The sequence below is a fragment of the Numenius arquata genome, chromosome 2 (assembly GCF_964106895.1).
Source record: "Numenius arquata chromosome 2, bNumArq3.hap1.1, whole genome shotgun sequence".
Lineage (NCBI taxonomy): Eukaryota > Metazoa > Chordata > Aves > Charadriiformes > Scolopacidae > Numenius > Numenius arquata.
Genome location: NC_133577.1, coordinates 95,672,544 through 95,673,540, shown reverse-complemented (window position 1 = coordinate 95,673,540; position 997 = coordinate 95,672,544).

Sequence of the window (997 nt, the reverse complement as noted above, 5' to 3'; positions counted from 1 at the left end):
CTTCTTCCTCCTTAGAGGGAGGACTTCTCACACTCTTCCCCTACTCCAGCATGGGGTCTCTCCCATGGGAGACAGTCTTCCACAAAATTCTCCGACTCAAGTCCTTCCCGCAGGCTGTAGTTCTTCACAAACTGCTCCAGCGTGGGTCACTTCCATGGGCTGCAGTCCTTCAGGAACAGACTGCTCCAGGAAGGGTCCCCCATGGGGTCACAAGTCCTGCCAGCAAATCCGCTCCAGCGTGGGCTCCTCTCTCCACGGGTCCACAAGACCTGCCAGGTGCCCGCTCTAGCATGGGCTTCCCATGGAGTCACAGCCTCCTACGGCTGCTTCAGCATGGTGTCCTCCGCAGGATGCAGTGGATATCTGCTTCACCATTGGCCTCCATGGGCTGCAGGGGGACAACCTGCCTCACCATGGTCTTCACCACAGGCTGCAGGGGAATCTCTGCTCCAGCATGTGGAGCACCTCTTGCCCCTCCTTCTTCATTGACCTTGGTGTCTGCAGGGTTGTTTTTCTCATATATTCTCACTCCTCTCCCCAGCTGCAATTGCTGTTGCACAGGTTTTTTTTCCATCCTTCTTAAATATGTTATCACAGAGGGGCTACCACTGCCATTGATGGGCTCAGCCTTGGCCAGCGGTGGGGTCCATCTTGGAGCCAGCTGGCATTGGCTCTATTGGACAAAAGGGGAGCCTTCTAACAGCTTCTTACAGAAGCCACCCCTGTAGCCCTTCAGCTACCAAAACCTTGCTGCACAAACCCAGTACAGGATTATAAAGCTTTCACTTTCCCGGTGGATTTTTCAGCAAATGTAGCGAGGCTTTGTTTCTTTGTTTCACCTCTTATTTCTCTACTTGGTTGTTCTTAATTATTTCTGTGTGTCTTTGGAGTTGTAGTTGGGTGGTTTGTTTTTCTCCTTCTAATTAGAATAAGCTCTTTTTGTGTATTTTACTAAATTATAATTCAGTATATTTAACCCTTTGTTTTTAAGGTGAAA